This window comes from Alosa sapidissima, chromosome 11, assembly GCF_018492685.1.
Source record: "Alosa sapidissima isolate fAloSap1 chromosome 11, fAloSap1.pri, whole genome shotgun sequence".
NCBI classification, from domain to species: domain Eukaryota; kingdom Metazoa; phylum Chordata; class Actinopteri; order Clupeiformes; family Clupeidae; genus Alosa; species Alosa sapidissima.
In genome coordinates this window covers 27,991,022-28,010,443 of record NC_055967.1, presented here as the reverse complement: position 1 = coordinate 28,010,443, position 19,422 = coordinate 27,991,022, and the positions used below count along the sequence as shown (strand labels likewise).

Below are 19,422 nucleotides of genomic sequence, written 5' to 3'. Positions count from 1 at the left end.
TGTGATAAGACCTTAGCAGAGTTCACTTCAATGCAGCAGTTTTTAACAAATTTGTCACGATGCTAAGCGGATTTAATAGCAATTTAGCCAGATGTCTTCTATGCAATGCTTCTATGTGGCAACAACAATCCTTCAACAATCGTGAATATTTTGTTAAATGCACATGCAGAGGAGTGGCAGCGGGCTACGAAAGAGAGCGGGGCGGGGCAAGGAAAGGCTGCGTGCGTAAAAAGCGCAGCTCAATGGCAATGCAAGGATTTGACCTTATATTAATTTAAATTAAATTGAATTAAACATAGAAATTAATCTGTGGCGGCCGATTTTTATTTTGTGGCGCCCCGCCACAGATTAGTCAATGTATGGGAAACACTGGTGTGTGTGTGTGAGTCTGTGTGTGTGTGTGTGTGTGTCCTCAGCTTGTTCCCACAGTGCTGCATCTATGTGTGTGTTTGTATTTATGTGAAGTATGAGAGCATCATTGGACTTTTTCCCTCCTCTTGATGAGGAAGCAGTTTCTCAATTGTCTTCAGTATCAGTATTAATTCTACTAGATTTATTTGCAGCCTTTGATACTGTTAACCATGACATTCTCCTTTCTATACTATCTGAACTGGGAATTTCTGGAAAAGCTCTTGACCGGTTTGAATCTTACCTTAAAGGGTGTTCTTTCAGCGTGTCTTGGCAGGGACAGGTATCTAAGTCTTATGACCTCACCACAGGTGTGCCTCAGGGATCAGTATTAGGACCCTTGCTTTTCTCTATTTACACCACTTCCTTAGGTGAGACCATTCGCTCCCATGGATTTGACTATCACTGTTATGCAGACGACACTCAACTTTACCTGTCTTTCCCACCTGATGACTCTAGCGTTTCCCACCGGATTTCTACATGCCTTAAGGCATAATTTTTTTTTTTCTTGGGTTCCGGTTTCCGACCGACCCTGTCAATTTATGTGCGACCCAAATTTATTTTATGAGCTTGGGGAAGAAATAACACTAAATACATTAAATAAATCCACAAATAAAAGGCGAACTATAATTACATTAATTACCCCTTGCGTTATGTATAGGGATGAGCGTATTCTCTCTTTTACAAAGTAGCCTATGCACAGCTGTTCACGAAGACGATTGTTTTTGTCACTTACCAAGGCACTCGCAATTTTGTCCAAACACCGCAACTTTTTTGCAAATTTGACCAATCATCGTAGTTTCACCGTGAAATTTCACCTACCACAACAGTCCCTCGCGCAGAATATTGAGCCAGATGGCACACTTACTTCTGCACCTTCTGCATATGACACCAAAGACTGCCCTAACGTTTTCGTTCCTCTACAGTTTTGATGACAATAAATAGAAGGCTAACGTTAATGATCTGCTTACTTGCATCTCTCAACCTGGTGTTGCTAACCTACCTAGGCTATGAAAGTAAGTTAATTAAGGCCTACTTGGTTTACTGACATTTGAGTAGGCTATGCAACCCATTGGCAAACGTTTACCTGGATATGTCCTTTTAGCTTATGTCATGTTTGCTAGCTTGTGGGCTTAGTTTGAGTAGTGCTACCAAAATCATAGAAATTAATAAAATTGCAAGACATTTACCTCTTCTATGATCCAAGAATGATTTCATTCGAGTTGTTTTTTTAACATTTATTTTAACTAATGACATAGAAGACATTCCCAATTGCATCCACATATCGTAATGCATTATGCAAAAAGTGATTTACACTCGTAGCCGAACATAGTGAGATGCAAGCCTTCCAATCCACTCAGAAATGTAATTAGGCTACTCTCACGTCCTTAAAGGGGCAGGCAGTCAATTAGACGTACACCACCAATGTAATGACATTAAACAGAAGTGTAGTCAAATAGTTTAAATCAATATGAAATTACTAGATACTTACTTGGCTATTAGTAATTATGCAGGCCACAGACTATGAATTATTAAAAAGATATGAACTTAATATGAATTACAAAATGTATGAATGTATTGAAACATATGACATGATGCCATCTCTTTAGGTGACTGTCTTTTTTGGACAGTTCTACGAAAGGTTATACTGCTTTGTGAATTACCTCAGTCAAAGCATTTTCACAAATAAAGTAGGCCTACTTTGATTTTCTGTAATCCTTACTGTTTACCTTTGATTATCCTTTTTTAATAAGCATCAAGATTATCAGTGTGATTTAGGTCTTACTAACCTTAATTGCCCTAAATTAAAAAAAAAAAATCACAACTATTTTCACTTCCTCCCGCAATTTCTCCACAAGAAACAGCTAAAAACACTGCAACTTCCATCCAGGCATTCTAGGTCGTAACAGTCTCAAAAAACCTCGTGAAATCCTGGTGGGACTGATTTTCTACCTATCCCTTACTGCCACTGGGGAGAAAAATAAATAAATTCCCTACCGACCCATGGCCTCAACTGACAACCAACAGGAACCAAACATTTTTTTTTATGCCTATTAAAGGATATTTCAGCCTGGATGAAAGATCGGCACCTTCAGCTTAATCTCTAACATAACATAACCGACCAGAGGTAGAAATTACATTGTAGTAGTACAGCAACAAATAGAATTTAGGGCTGAGAATCTAGAATCTGGAATCTAGGGCCAAGAAGCGAAGTAGAGGAGATGACATGGGAGGACAAGAGAAAGAGCATGAAGAAACACAAGATGAATATTTAAGTTATTTATAGAAGAAAAGAAAGCAAGTAAAAAACACTAGCTGTATCTAAGAGCGCAAAATGATCAAAGAAATTTTCAAAGAAACGATGCAAAGAAATGACCAAAAGCAGTTGAGAGAGCACAAATTGGCCACAGTGATAACGTTGTCTTGGGGACTGCAGGTTGTAGTCCCTCTTTCCCAGGTAAAAGCAGACAATGAGAGATAATTGGAAATTCCTCTTTTACTGTTCTGTCAGAATGAGCACAGGCACCACACACAAAGAAACTCACAAGCCACATTCAAATACACATTTAAAAGCAAATAACCCTTGGTGCATCACCGTTGTGTGTCTGGTTAGCAGAAGACACTTGGCCAAGCTCCAGGGGTAGGTGTGGTGTTGGCGGCAAGAGAAGTGCATTATGGGAAGAGGCCTTATATTCAGCCAGTGTGCTGAAGGTATGGTATGCATTAGGGGTCCATGATATTGGGATGAAACTACACAAGTCAGGGGAGAGATCAGCAGAGAGATCAAACATCATGAAAACAAATAGAAAACAACTTGACATTAAAATTCATGTTGTTTGTTTTATTCCAGTTTTTGTCAGGGGAGTATCTGTGTGGAGTGGAGTGTGTGTGTGTGTGTGTGTGTGTGTGTGTGTGTGTGTGTGTGTGTGTGTGTGTGTGTATGTGTGTGATACAGTAGATCGAGAGAGAGAGAGAGAAAGAGAGAGAGAGAGAGAGAGAACAGCTCCCCAACACAACAAAGCCTCTTCAGCTAGCATACACCCAACAAACACTTAAGACACACCCAATGCTTATTTAACACTCATGTCACAAACACACACATCCCATACACACACACACACACACACGTAGACCCTTAACACGTTTCCAGTTTCGACAATTTGTGTAGGCGTGGTCTTGGTGGCCTGCTGACATTATCACACAATATGGACAGACAGAGAGGGAGTAAGAGAGAGAGAGAGAGAGAATGAGTGAGTGAGTAGAACAGGTGGCAGGAAGAGAGAGAGTGGGATGAGAGACATAGGGAGAGACTTGGAGGACTGGTTGGAACCATAGGGTTGGAACGTGAAGGGGGAAGAGGCGGGGCTGGATTCTTGATGACTTGATGTGCAGGTTCCACTGGTTCCACTGGTTCCCTGGGCGACAATCGTGTCTCCAAGCTCAAACAACACCTCACACCCCATAACCCCTGGAGCCATCTGGGGATGGAGGGTTTAGTGTGTGTGTGTGTGTGTGTGTGTGTGTGTGTGTGTGTGTGTGTGTGTGCGTGCGTGCGTGTGCGACTGTGTGCGTGTGTGTGTGTGGTTTGGGGAGAAGGGGAGCTGTTGGGTGTTTTATGAGTGTGTGTTTTGTGGGTGTTTGCTTGTGTGAGGGAGTGAGTGAGTGAATGAGTGATTGAATGAGTCTTGCTTTACTGAGACGTGTAGCTCAGGTAGAGCTCAACCCATTTAAATATCACAATTTTAATCGACCCTCCCCACCACCCCCCCCCCCCCCCCACACACACACACACAGACAAACTACAAATGACAAAAAATAAATTGTTCAAAACAAGTATCTAGTTTGTATCTAGTTTGGTAGTAGACCAAATAATCCTTTGGTAGTAACTAGACAAGTTGGATGGTGGTATAGTGCAGAAATCAAGCCTACTCTGGCATTACCAGTATCAGCCTCTATGCTTATGGGTGACCTCACTAATGAGCTCCATTGCTTTTGACATCAGATCCTGCTTATGTTTGCCGTCCATCAGCTGGATAAAGTTCAGTGATGGAATTTAAAGAGAAAATCTATTTTCATAAAAACAAAAGAAAAACTCCATTTTCCATTCGTACAACTAAAGTGCTCATCTTCAGGTGCTTGTTGACAGCCACAGGGTGCGATTTGTAGGGGGGGATGGGTGGGATTTCCCACCCTCTGGTCTTGATATCCTCCCCTCTGCTTAATTATTTTCATCGCCGGGGGGGACAACATTTATCCCCCTCTGCCCCTCATATTGATTAATGCTACTTCATATAAGTAAAGCGCTGCAACGTGAGAACAGTCTAGTAGGCTAGCCTACATAATAATCTGACATCAGAAACGCACCGTCACCGTCAGCACTCATGCTGCTGACACAGTGGCTGCGTGATAACTTAATTTGGCCTTGATCGTGCAGGACATTTCAGAATGTCGACTGTGTAATCCATCATAAATGGCTAGTTTCAATGGAAAAGTTAGCTGGACAAATGAAAGAAAACAGATCTCTCAATCTGTTTTTCAAAAAGATTCTTCTGCCCACAGATGCACTTTGGATGAAAAACTGACAAGAAGCAGCCTGTGTCATCTCCTTGTTTTTCCACCTGTTTCACAGGATCTACTTATCTTTGTTACGTCAGTCCCACACTTGGGACCTGTAACAAATTAACAAATCACAAAAAGATTTCTCAATCCTCCACCACCACCATCAACTACTTCACTGTCAGCAAATGACTGCAACATTTTTCACTGAAAAAGTTGCTAAAATAAGTGCTCAGTTTGATGCTCCTATAAGGAGGGCTTTGCCTTGTGTTAGTATGACCGCATCATTTGACTCTTTCTCTCCTCTTGATGAGGAAGCAGTCTCTCAATTGCTTCAGCGATGTCGTCCAACAACATGCCCATTAGATCCTGTCCCGTCCACTCTTCTACAGTCTATCTCACCCGCTGTTCTACCAGCAGTCACACATGTATTTAATGCTTCAGTCAGTTCTGGAATAGTTCCCTATTCTTTTAAACAGGCTAGGGTTACACCTCTGCTAAAGAAAAGTACACTTAATCCAACTGAGGTGAAGAACTACAGACCTGTCTCCCTTCTTCCTTTCTTGTCAAAGGTTTTGGAGAAAGTGGTCTTCAAGCAAGTTTGTGACTTTCTTCATCAGAATAATCTACTAGACCCTATGCAGTCTGGTTTCAAGAGTGGTCATTCTACTGAAACTGCTCTTCTGTCTGTGACTGAAGCATTGAGAGTAGCTAAGTCCTCTGCTCAGTCATCAGTATTAATTCTACTAGATTTATCTGCAGCCTTTGATACTGTTAACCATGACATTCTCCTATCTATACTATCTGAACTGGGAATTTCTGGAAAAGCTCTTGACTGGTTTGAATCTTACCTTAAAGGGCGTTCTTTCAACGTGTCTTGGCAGGGACAGGTATCTAAGTCTCATGACCTCACCACAGGTGTGCCTCAGGGATCAGTATTAGGACCCCTTCTTTTCTCTATTTACACCACTTCCTTAGGTGATACCATTCGCTCCCATGGATTTGACTATCACTGTTATGCAGACGACACTCAACTTTACCTGTCTTTCCCACCTGACGACTCTAGTGTTTCCCACCGGATTTCTGCATGCCTTAAGGATATTTCAGCCTGGATGAAAGATCGGCACCTTCAGCTTAATCTCTCAAAAACAGAGTTTTTGGTGTTTCCAGCTAAAACAGCTATTCCCCAACAGATTAACATCCAGCTTGACTCAACTTCACTGACCCCAACTAGATCGGCACGAAACTTGGGCGTTGTAATTGATGACCGACTTAACTTCTCTGAGCATATAGCTTCTATTGCAAAATCATGTCGGTTTATGCTTTACAACATTAGGAAGATCAGACCTTATCTGACACAAGATTCCACACATCTTCTTGTTCAGACCATGGTCATCTCTAAGCTGGACTATTGTAATTCACTATTAGCTGGTTTACCCGCTTGTGTAACAAGATCATTACAGCTGATTCAAAATGCTGGAGCACGCCTGGTCTTCAATCAGCCAAAGAGGACACATGTAACTCCTCTCCTAGTTACTCTCCATTGGCTCCCTATAGTAGCCAGAATTAAATTTACATCTCTCACTTTGGCCTATAGGACACTAACTAGATCTGCTCCTAGTTATTTTAATTCAATAATCAAGCCTTACATCCCCAACCGCCCACTGCGGTCTTCTGGTGAGCGTATGTTGTGTCGACCAGTCATGAAAACTGGGTCTAATTCCAGACTCTTTTCTTCAGTGGTTCCATGTTGGTGGAATGAACTGCCCAGTGCTCTCCGTTCCTGTGGTAGTTTTGGGTCGTTTAAGAGGGGTCTAAAGACATTCCTATTCAACATATACTTAGTTGTTTAAGCGCTTATGTGTTATGGTTTATATAATGTTGTTTTATTTTAATTGGGCTGTTAATTAATTTGACATTATTGTTTATTATTGATATTCTCCTTAATGTAGTCTTAGCATGTCATTGTTTTTATATTATTGATTGAATTGACATTATTGTTTTATTATTGCCTTTCCCCTTTTTTACATTGCTTTTTATTAGGCTATTGCTTGAATTGATATTATTGTGTACTACAACTATTCTCCTTACTATATTTGACCTACATTTTTAATCTGTTCCCTGTTCAATTTTAAATATTATTATGTTGTTTTGTATTTATGTGTCGCTTTGGACAAAGGCGTCTGCTAAATCCATAACCATAACCATAACAAAACGAGAAGGATTCAGTGAAGCATATCGTCATATTTTAGAACCTTCAAAATTAGAAAACTGATGCAACTGAGATGGAGGACAACTCCACGTAGGCCTATAGAACGTAGGCCTATTGTCCGCTGAATGTCACAAAAAGTGTTACAGAAATTTCTTGCCATCGCTTATTCAATGGCTCTCTACCGAAACACCTGTAGTTTGCGGAGGACGAACGAGAAAGCACTCGTTTGATAAATCAGCCAGTAGGCTAGGCCTAGTAGACAAATAACTTTCAGAAATAATCTGTACTGCAAAAACGAATGTTGGTGGGTATTTAAACTATCTAGCGGGTGTTTTAACAGCTGCAAGAAATAGAAGCTTCATGGTCTTTATGTTCTGGTTCGTAAATTATTTTCATAAAACTTCAAGTTGCCCTATAACTTTACTCTCCAAACTTCAGTGCACTGTAGCCAATTAACTGACAGTATGATAGTAGGCTATTTATTTTCTGCAGGCTACAATAAACACTTTTATTTTTTCAACTTTTGCAATATTACGCACTTGGCTACTGAACGCAAATCAGCAGGAGAGAGAATGCACGTACAGTACGCAGCGTGTAGTGCAATGTGTGCTATTTGGTTACCAACTAACACTGTTAGCCAATTCACTAACTTAAGACTTCAGTGCCATCATATACAAAAATACATAACAAATACAGAAAGGATGGAGGCACCAAAAGTAGAGGAGTCATTTCAGATGGGGCAAGAACAAGGTGAATTTGTATGCTTGTCAAAACGTAGTCATACCCTGCATTAGAGGAGCTGGTCATCATACCAAGCACACTCGCTGTTTAAAGTCATACATCACGGTAAACTAAAACTAAGATAAAGGTAAATGTTACAAAGGTGGCAAAATGAATATAGGCTATTATTAGCCATGACATTACTAGGCTATGAATCGTTCGTTCATTTAAAAAAAAAAAAAAAAAATGTGGGGGGGGTGGTTACAAACTTATTCAAAATCACCCCCCCCCCCCCCCCCCCAAGGTTTTTACACAAATCGCACCCTGGACAGCTATGTCAATGAACAGCAAACTGGTTTGCCGACTTCAAGTAAGCTAGTGCAGAGCCCATAAAGGAGCGGTTCCCAAACCCCCTTCTACGTCCCAATCGGGTTGGCGCACCCTCAATCCCCACTTCAAAAAGAAGGGGGGAAAAGCGCAACAAAACTTTGTTTTATCGCCATATAAAGTCTCATGTTTAATCATGCGCAAATAACCAGAACACACATGACAATAACAACATCAACAAAGTTTCAATATAATGCAACAAAGCTATGCACAAGCTTCCACATTTATGAGGATGAGTGACAGACGCAGGCTCAGTAACAGAAAGCACGTTTATTTTCAGGCGCGTAAAAGAAAAATTGCAGGCCTATAGAGTGCAGACCTATATAAAGTGTACTGATGTCCTAAGGATGGATGTGTGTTTGGACTGTGCCCTGGTGTGTATTGATAGTGTATATGGAAGCATATGTGTGCTTGTGTGTAATAACAGCATGTGCTTTGGGTGTGCACTGTGGAGAATGATTGATCATTATGAATGCTCCTCATGTGACTCCTGATTCCTGATAAAAAAAAAACTCTTGGACCCTTCAGTTTTGCCATGTGCCATTGTGGTGTGATATGGTTAGTCATCTTAACTTAACTTAACTCGCAATATGACCGGCGTTCTATACATTATCCCTTACTGAACAACCTCCTAGTCTACAGAGTTCCACAGTCTGTGTTCTTGTGTTAGCCCTTACAGTCATCAGGTAAATGATAAATACCCTCAACCTTTTCAGGTAGATTGAAGATAGTTAGATAATTTTGTAACACTTTAATTTTGAACGAATTATCATGAATTCATTCCTTTATCTGAATCATCAGAAATGTACATGAGTTCATAGTCTGTCATTCATGACCTCATGCATGAACAACACATCAAGCATCAACTAAAGCATTAAGTACGGTGAGTATCATTATGATTTATGATTTCTTCAGCATGATCATCATGATTACAGAAGTTTAAGGTTAATTGCTTGGTTCATCTCTATGGCCCCTCAAAGAAATAATCATGATCATGCTTAATAAATCATTCATACTGATGTGCCCACTGTACCTAATGCTTTAGGGTCATTCCATGTCAATTCAACCAGGGCCCACACAACTTAGGTCTCAGAAAATTCTGAAAAAATTACCAGGTGTACCTATGTTACCCAGGAGACACACTGTAATATTACTTTTATGTAAGATCAATACTTTCCAAGATACAGCCAGTTTTACAGGGGGAGGGGGGTGTCGATTTTGTTCGGCCTTTTTTTGTCAAAGTTCACAAGCCCATAGCGCAAGAACTAAACCATGTAGGAGACTCAAATTTTGCATGCTGGTACATAAATAGGAATAGTATGTAGCAAAATCGTCACGTTTGGTCTGGATGATCCTGCATGGTCATAGCTGTCCCTCAAAGTTGATCAAAATGTTATTGGAGTTTTTGGCTGGACACTGTTTAAGACATATTTGTACTCAAAATAGGCTCTTGATTTATTTTCCTTACTGAGATAAGTAGAAACACTCTCACAAAAAGCAATGAACAGAACATAAATTCCTTCAGGGTCTGAACAGCAGACCTCACAAGTCTGAAAAAACATTTTGGTTCTCATTTTCAGAGCACCTTGTGGGAATATACGAAGATTTTTTAAATATTTTTTCTTTATTCTCCATGATCCCTTCTTTTTAAAAACACCAATTTTGTCTTATGCAAATCTTTCTTTTTTACTTTCTACCCAGAACATGGGCAAAATGCACCATTGAGATCAATATGTTTTGTATAGAGTTACCACAGCTTACTCTGTGATTCAGTGGAAGATCCAGTGGAATTCTGTCACACAGAGACCCCAGTCCAGTCCAGTGTTGTCCAGTCCATTGTTGTCTGCTAGAAAAGGAGCAGTTGGTATCATAGCATCAACATGTACACAATCATTGTCTACCTCTCATGTTTCTAACGCTCACTACTTTGGAGTACTCTCATTCTGGAGGTAAAAAACATGTCAGTGTGAACACCATGGAAGCCCCAGGGTTTCGTCTCACCGCTCAGCTGAGCTGGGCAGAGCTCTGGACTGGAACCCTCACCTGGTACTCATGTGACGGGCATGCTGCTCGCCAGAAGACTAAAGTCCCTGGGTGCCGGCGTCTGTGGTCTTAAATGCTCCACATATAGGCGCCAACATAAGTGCACTGTCACTTGCTATGTACATCAGTTTTTACCCGATTATTGAAACATGTTGATAAACAATGGATTTTTTTGTGCGGCGTCGATATAATAGAAGTGAATTGTAATTGACACGGCAGAAAAATTCGACGCTGGTGTGCGGGGTTGTACTGAAAACAATGGAATGTAATGTAGCATTATGTTGAAAGCGGAGTGTGCAGCACTCACGTTGGCACCTACAGTAGGTGCGGAGGCCTTTAGTGGCAGAGATGTAAAAGTCATGCCACATTTTTGTTCCAACCATTTAGCACAACTCTTAAGCCAGGTAGATCAGCTAGTTAGTGAAATCACCTGTGCTAAGCGCACAGGTAGAACCAATACATGGCAGGACTTTTACTTTCTGAAGCCAGACTTTTACATCTCTGTTTAGTGGTCAGAAAGTGAGGTTTACACACTGCATAGCTGGTTTCTCATTAACCAACAAAACAGCATAGGACAGCCTCAAGACCACTGTAAAGCTGACAAGTCCTTTCAGTGGTCTCTTCTTTATCTTATGTAGAATGTGTGTGTGTGTGTGCTAGGTCACTGTCCTGTCCTATCTGTTTGACGTCGCCAGGCAACAGTTAACCATTGACATGGGGGAGTACTCTGGAGATTGTGAGCTTATTTGTGTGTGTGTGTGTGTGTGTGTGTGTGTGTGTGTGTGTGTGTGTGTGTGTGTGTGTGAGTGAGGGAGGCAGAGAGAGAGAGAGAGTCAGGGAGATAATGAGGAAGTGTACCTGTTGGAAGCTAGGTGATGTCAGTCTGAAGCTCTGGTTTTGTAATGGTCATTCAGGTCAATGTTTATCAGCATCCCGCAGTTAAACTGATGACCATTATGATGATGAATGAGGATGGGAAGAAAAGTGAACACAATGCTGTATTATTATTATTATATGTATTTTATGTATTATATGTATATTATGTTATGATTATGTTGACATTAAATATCAACAAATTGTTTCCAGACTCATGAAAATGTGTTGCTTATACACAGAAATCTGAATAAAACTTAAGTTAGTGAAACCTTAAATTCAAACCGCAGAACCTCAACTCAGATCAGCATTCTGCGTAACTATAACCTAATTTTCAGCCTCATGCTTTTCGCACAACACTACACACAGTGAACACCCTTCCCTTCTTTAGACACAGAAATTTAAGAAATTTAGAAATGTAGTGTCACCTTTTTGCCATTTCAGAGTGAGGTGTACTACTTCTTGGGTGTGGGGTTGTGTTTATTGTGAAAAACCGGGCCCGGTTTTCAAAATTGTGCCTTTAAATACAGTAATCGCAAAAAAACCTAAACCTATTCATTCTGGTTTTCCAGATAATCATTTCCCTTTATGTCTGGGGTTTTCATTGTCAAATCCTGTGAAACTGACACCACAATGTGGTGAATTAGTAGGGGTAGTTAGGGGTAGCTTTCCTGTTCGTTTGCACAAATGAAGTAGATGATTGTCTTGCAAATCAGTGTGTTGATTTCTGCTGAATAGCTCTTGCATGATGAAGAGTGTGTGTGTGTGTGTGTGTGTGTGTGTGTGTGTGTGTGTGTGTGTGTGTGTGTGTGTGTGTGTGTGTGTGTGTGTGTGTGTGTGTGTGTGTGTGGTGTGTGTGAATAAACAAGCTGAACATTACAACTCTTAAGTTTTAGACCAATCAGTCAATCTTGTCTAATCTAGTCCCTTTAGTCTGTTGTCAAAATAAAGACATATTAATGCAACATTAGCTCAACCCTCCAGCAGTAGAAGGCAAGGGCATGGGAATGTTTATCCAACATTCTTCACAAAAGTATTTTGTATTTTCTGTTGAAAATCTGACTACATTCTAATTCCTTATATTTCATTCATTTCATTGACACATCATGACTGGTACCAGCGGAACAGAGACATTTGCCTAACACTGTGTGTGTTTGTGTGTGTGTGTGTGTGTGTGGAGTGTAACTGCACACGGTCTCATACCCCTTCTCTCTCTCTCTCTCTCTCTCTCTCTCTCTCTCTCTCTCTCTCTGTTCCTCTGGTACCAGTCCTGACTTGGCTCCTCTTCTCCCTGACTCCTTTTCTCCATCAATTCACCCCTTCTTGTGTGTGTGTGTGTGTGTGTGTGTGTGTGTGCATTGTCTTGCTCTAAGGAGGCATTGTGTACACATTGACCCCCATGAACTCTAGGAACTAATGTCCTTAAAGGTTTTTCCACACACACATACTATTTCATATGGAACAAAATAGTTCACACACCCACACTCATGTTCACACACAATGTTCACACACACTTGCGACAGTCATTCCAAATACAAAAGGCATTTTTAGGAGATTTCTCAGAGGTGAGCAGGTCTTCAGTGACTGGTGAACCGAGTTGAAACCAGTAGCTTCCGGACAAGAGAAAGGAGCTCTGGATGAGAGATGCGGAATTGAGATGGCAGTAATCTTGATGAGAGATGCGGGATTGAGATGGTAGTAATCTGCAATGCTGACTATCTGCTGCTATCAGGCATGCTTTAGTTGCTGTAGAATCTTCCGGCTCTTACAGAAAATAAGATATTTTTGGTACTGCTGTTTATCAACATAACAGATGAACAGAAAATATGATAGAATCAGTTTCAACACGTCACGGTATGCTATGCTAGGCTTTATGTAACAACCTTTTTTGTTTATTCTTATCAAGCATGTACCGTGTCATCATCTGTCTCCCGTTTCCTCTTTTCAATGAATATGAACACAAACGCAACACATAACAATCTCAAAGGAAAAAAAAAACATTCTGGTCAACAAATACTGTTCTATGGGTTGCAGTTTACTGTATATAGGAAAGTCAGTTAATGCATTTGGCTTAAATAAACTCTACTTAGCTTTGGCTACAGATATTCATTTATGGATTGACTTAGAGAGAAATAAGCGTTTTTGTGTGCATGGAGAAATGACAGGATCCTTCCTGTTTCCTCCCAGTTAATGACACCTGGGACCAAAATCTGTTTTCTCATCATGCAGTGTCCACTATCATTCTTAAATCTGTCCAGTGAATGGTGTATCATGGGCAAAGGATGTGTGACATGTGACCCGTTTAAGTATATATACTCTTTTGATCCCGTGAAGGAAATTTGGTCTCTGCATTTATCCCAATCCGTGAATTAGTGAAACACACTCAGCACACAGTGAACACACACTAATCCCGGCGCAGTGAGCTGCCTGCATCAACAGTGGCGCTCAGGGAGCAGTGAGGGGTTAGGTGCCTTGCTCAAGGGCACTTCAGCCGTGCCTACTGGTCGGGGTTCAAACCGGCAACCCTCCGGTTACAAGTCCGAAGTGCTAACCAGTAGGCCATGGCTGCCTTAATGGACCCCACCATAAGGTGGGACATCAAAAAATTCATATCAACTCTTAGTGGTCCTTTCCACGGAAATCTTTAGTAAAAGGCGAAAGATTTCTACGATATGAAGAGAACCATGAGTGTTCATAATTGTTTATACTCTGCTCACTCATGTTTACAACTCTGCTACAATAACCTCAAATAAAGCAGTTTCTGTGCCAGGCACACATATCCTGAGGTGAAGAGTCATGGTCCCATGTTTGGCTCTATATGCCTACCAGGGCAGTGATCCAAGCTAAGGGCAGCTTTGATGCTTTTAAAAAGTCAAAAGGTCTTACTGTGTCAGAGGTTGTAGTGATTGAAAGTAGCACTTATGTAGTTAATGTGTCACCTCATTTTACATGGCAATGGTCAATGTGTCACCTCATCTGTGTAAAAGGTCATTGAGGTGAGCTCCTGTGTCACATAGCACATGCAGACTGTATTTTTTGAAACAGTTGAAAATGGAATGGGCAACACATATTAAAGAAACTGAGAATCTGAGTACAGATTTATTTTTATTTGTTTATTTATTGTTTTTTTTTTTCATTCTCAGTATCTGAAAATAAGTATAAAGTTTGTAGGAGACATTAGAAGTTGGTAGATAGGCTCATACTACAAACCACGGCAACTTGCAGACTCTACCTATAGTTGAGAGCACCCCCCCCCCCCCCCCCCCACACACACACACACTGACATCCTCTGAATATGTTTCCTGGGAGAGGTGTGAACTACCTTTGTCTTTTGTTTGTAAGTGTGTGTGTGCGTGTGCATTTGTGTGTGTGTGTGTGTGTGTGTGTGTGTGTGCATGTATGTGTGACCATCTGAAACATCAAGGGGTAAAGGTGGTGAAACCTCGATGTCTACGTGTTCTTATTGTTTTGGACTTGTGTGTGTGTGAGCTCTAAGGCATATGGTGTGTGCTAGTATACTAGAGTTCTTGTGTGAGCCCTAAGTCATATGGTGTGTGCTAGTATACTAGAGTTCTTGTGTGAGCCCTAAGGCATATGGTGTGTGCTAGTATACTAGAGTTCTTGTGTGAGCTCTAAGTCATATGGTGTGTGCTAGTATACTAGAGTTCTTGTGTGAGCTCTAAGGCATATGGTGTGAGTCATTTTAGGGCTTCCTCAATGAAACATGAAATGAATTTAGCATTCCATACAAGCCTGGCTAATGCTTGTATGAAATACCTGCCAAAAACAATGCCTTCCATTTCAAACACTGTCTCCCCCTCTTTTCAGTCTGTGACAGACACTGAATAGTTAGGATCTTGATTGGGGTCAGCTCTGCCCAGGATTGTCCTGTAATGTTTAGTAGCCTGACAAAGAGACTCGTGTTACCTAGCAGTCCAGTCATTTAATGGCTGCGATAATGTTTTGGAAATTACTGGGTGGAGTCCCAGTTGAACATGGTTTTATCTAGACGTCAACATACAGTATATCAGTTCCAATGAGAACTAACATTCTAGGGAGTGTTTGGAGAAACCCAGTGTGGAACCCAAGTGTGTGGAACATGTGTGCCACAAATTAAACAAAGAAAGTTATTACACGGCTCTTCATAGTGCTGCAGAATGCTCCATTCACTTGAATGGGCCTTCCCAACGTTCGGCGGTCTGCTAATTCTGAATAACAGACCGTTGCTAAGTATAACAGACCACTGTCAAGGAAAATGAGCTTTGTGCTTCTAAGTCAATTCTTTCATATCACTACGCAAGGATTGGAACTTCATTCAAAAGTGAAAGCAGACGGTTGATCAGCTGTGTTCTAAAGAATGTTTGATTCAAGTTCAGCGTGTGTTGTTGCGAACTATTTGTTTCTCAGCAAAAGCCATGATGAAACGGTAACAAATAGGCTATAGCCTAGGCTATGTAGGCTAAAAAGTCGGGTTGGCTTCGATGTGAGTGGTTGAAGTAGCACGTCAATAGATGACGGACAAGTGGCTTATTCAATCATATGCAAGCATTTTTTGATTAGGCCCAGCCTTCTGAAGCAACACTTCAATGGATCGGTTCCAGATGGATGAGTGGAGCTAGGCGGAGCGAAATTCATCTGGCTAGGGTCAGGTTAGTGAAAGCCTGCTACTGAATCAGAATCAGAATCATTTTATTGACAAGTTTTTTTTTCTTTTTCCACACAAGAATAAAGGAAAAAACAAGACATTTCAGTTGGTGAAATGGTGTAGGACACAAAAGAAGTATTTAAGTATTTAAAATAATGATATAATATACCAATCTGATCTGATCTATTGTGGAGGGACGGTAATAACAAAGTGTATTCAGAGCTTCCATTCCCTGTGCCACTGAACACTAAAAAGGAAACATATTTTCAACATGTACTTTATATCAAAACAACTTTATGGAGTCACTGTCGCAAGTTTGCTCCATGTGAACACAGTGCCAATCAGTTAGATTAACAGACCATGAAACACTTAAACTGATAAGTGGATGAGAGGGGAATGTGAACGGACACGCCCATACTACACACACTGTCCATTCCGTTACCATGGAGACCAAGCTGTTGTTGATGATGGAGGGGACTAGGCTAGGCCCTGACTCACTGAGGTCATTAAAGATCCCATGACACGCGTATGAAAGAGTAAGGGGTTCCCTGGTGTCCTGGCAAAATCCCAAACCTGGCTAGTGCCATCTGGCCACCTAAGCATCCCCTGTGTAATGGGCTTATTGATTCTCTTACTCCCACCTCAAACTGGTGTGTGATGACGGTTTATGGTGGTAAAACACGCACCTATGTTAAGCTGGATTTCGAGTTAGGTTTGTGCTTGGGAAACACACACTTCTTAATTGAAGCAGTCAAGAAGGGTGAGTTTGAAAGGAGTATTTATGCACTCCGTATTCTTATATATACATAATGTTTCAATATATTGTACAGCCTACATATATCTCTATCTCTCTCACTGTTCGTGTCTGTGTATTAGGCTGTGTGTTTGTGTGTGTGTGTGTGTGTGTGTGTGCACATGAGCGTGTGTTGGAGGGTGGTGAGGGAGTGCCTAGATTGCTCCCCAGAGTGTGTGTGTACACATGTTTTAGATTACACAGAGGTACAATCCATTGAAGCCATGGATTTGATTAGCAAAAACCAACACAGACTGCAATGTCATAGCTTTGTGGTAGACAGCAGCCAATAGAATAGACCTTTGCCAGACTCTTGTGCCTTTCTTTGGGATAAGTGTTTGATTCCAGCACTTACAATGCATTTGTTACGGCGTGGACAAGATATTGAGACTTAAATTCTGGCCCAAGAAATGGTTATTACACCTTAGCAACAGTATGAGTTAATTAAATTTCAATGATTCCATATCACAATACTGGTAAATGTGTCTTGCAACTGTGGTAGATTCAAAATGTGTGTTTGCTCAATTGGAAATGTCTTGATAATACTTGAGTGTGTGTGTGTGTGTCAATTACTGTTGATGGTGACCTGCCTGTTTCACCTCACTTTCACAGTCACAGCGTTCTCTTCACTGGACGCCTATGCGCGGGAGAGGTGGCGAGGCTGTAGGGGTTTTGAGAGTGGGACAGTTCAAACTAAGTTTCCACCTTGCGGTTTATGCTGACTCAAAAGTGTGCTTTGAGTCAAGGGATCCCAGAGAATGGAGGGCAGTGCATCCTCCCAGCCTCAAATCAAATGCCCTTTTGCTGCAGTTAAAGGTCATTGGTTAATGCAGATGGTCATGTTTGGACTGGAGTAAGCGGGATGTTTGTCTACGATAACAACCAGTTACCACTCTTCACTAAGGTTACCAGATACTATAGCTACCTGTGTTTTTTCCACCTGCAACACCCACGAGAGTGTCATTTTACTGGTTAGTTGCTTTGAACAGTTGTTTGAAGTGTGTGTGTGTGTGTGTGTGTGTATTTTGACAACATAGAGTCTTTATATTTCTGTCTATGTATGTATGCATACATGTGTGTGTGTGTGTGTGTGTGTGTGTGTGTTAACCATTCACCCGCCATGTGCTTTAGCGAGAAGGAGCAGTGTGAATTTGTCTTGATAGTACTTGAATATGTGTGTGTGTGTGTGTGTGTGTGTGTGTGTGTGTGTCAGTTACTCACAGGTGGACACACACTCAGACAACACACTCATACATACACACACTCTCTCTCTCTCTCTCTCTCTCTCTCTCTCTCTCTCTCGCTCTCTCTCTCTATCTCTCTCACACACACACAAACACACACACACACATGCCCCCCCACACACACACACACATAATAGAGCTCAATTTCACCACTTGAATGTGAATGTGACAGAAACTGTGCGATTTGCAGCTGACAGGGTCATTTTCAGTTCCCCTCTACTGAGGTCCCTTGTTTTCTCCCTCCCTTGTGCCTGGTCTCTGCAGTGTAGCACAGGCCAGAGTGAAATCATGCGATCCGCCGTAATTAGGCAGGGAGTATGTGCTGGTCATAGGAGGGTTGTCGATGGTGATCTGGCTGTTTCACACCTTCACAGTCAGAGCGTTCTCTTCACTGGACGCCCATGCGCGGGAGAGGTGGCGAGGCTGTAGGGGTTTAGAGTGGGACAATTCAAACTAAGTTTCCACCTTGCTTTATGCTGACTTGTTTTTTATTTATTTATTTTTTTATTTATATAGTATATTTAGAAAAGCACTTTTAAAAACTTTAGAAAAACGGATTGAATTCAGAAACACCACTACGGTCTCAAAAACAGCACCAATTCCTAACCTAACCAACACACGTTTCAGTGTGATCACATATCCTTGTCCAGTTTTAAGTGCCTCTATTTTCGGCGCTCCTTTTATCAGAAGGCTGAGATAAGACATCTTTAGTGCACAGTGGTAAAAGTGAACATTTGTATCTCCAGCATTACATATTTTCTGCTGTAAGTGATGTGATCAGTTTGAGAAAGTATTATGTGATTATTTTTCTAAGGTGTGTGTCGTGTATGCTTTTGCCTGATTTAGTATGTGATCAGTGTGTATTCCTCAGTATGTGTGTTTGGCGTGTGTGTTCATAGTGTAGTGTGTGTTGGCAGGGTGTCCGCGGGGTTGTAAAAAGTATTAAAAGGTAGTAAATGAAATTAGCCAAATTTAAGGCCATTTAAAAGTATTAAAAAGTAATAAACGTCATCTGATGAGGTATTACATTTTCGAACCACTAACTATGATGTTTTCCATTTGTGTTAGGTGCAGGCCTATCTCCTAAAATTCACATGAATTTATTTATATTATATTAATTATATGTGCGAGTAGGACCTGAGCGATATGTCAGTGTGCGTTCGCGGTAAAAACTTTTAGCGCCCCCTCAAACTCTATGCTCAAACTGGATATACGGCTGGCTTACTGCCTAAACTTGTTGCCAAAAGTTCGCTACCATTGACAATGTCATGGGATTTTTTTTTTTTCCGGACATTTGGTTAGAGGACTCGAGATTCAAGACTGGCTTAGGCTAGTTGGCAACAGCCAAGAGGCTTATTACAACGTCTGTAAAAATACAATAAATGAAAATACAAGAATATAACATGTAAACAAAAAAACAAGAATATAACATGTAAACATATGCACATGTTATAAGGGGTTATTTGCAATGAGCTACCCCTGCCTTGACTACAGAATAGAGGTTAAACAGTGATAGAGTTTAACAGCCTGACAGTGAACA

General features: G+C 41.0%; 1 protein-coding gene and 1 non-coding gene across 2 annotated transcripts in view; one reads left to right on the top strand and one right to left on the bottom strand.

Annotated features, from left to right (window-relative positions):
- Positions 1–19,422, top strand: part of fa2h (fatty acid 2-hydroxylase) — a 49,197-nt gene that overhangs the window by 5,387 nt on the left and 24,388 nt on the right. The window lies entirely within an intron of this gene.
- On the bottom strand, positions 13,778–13,892 carry LOC121724723. Its single transcript, XR_006035274.1, has one exon. It is a non-coding gene; the product is annotated as a U5 spliceosomal RNA (small nuclear RNA).